Here is a 213-nt window from a genome sequence, read left to right on the forward strand (position 1 = left end):
ATATCTTTTTTTTGTTGTTGTCTCTAGCCTGATCAGATAGGAGCACAAGCAGGGGACAGAAAATAGAGACACTCAGGTGGCAGAATTCCCTCCCAGCCACTGAGCTGTCATGCCAGCACCATTCCTGGTCATGCAGAACAGAACCCAGCTAGAAGCAGGGAGACGAGAACACCACACAAGACACTTTTCTACAGTATTTCAGGTGCCTACCAT

Source organism: Tupaia chinensis, unplaced genomic scaffold, assembly GCF_000334495.1.
Source record: "Tupaia chinensis unplaced genomic scaffold, TupChi_1.0 Scaffold139757_1, whole genome shotgun sequence".
In the NCBI taxonomy this organism is placed as follows: Eukaryota; Metazoa; Chordata; class Mammalia; order Scandentia; family Tupaiidae; genus Tupaia; species Tupaia belangeri.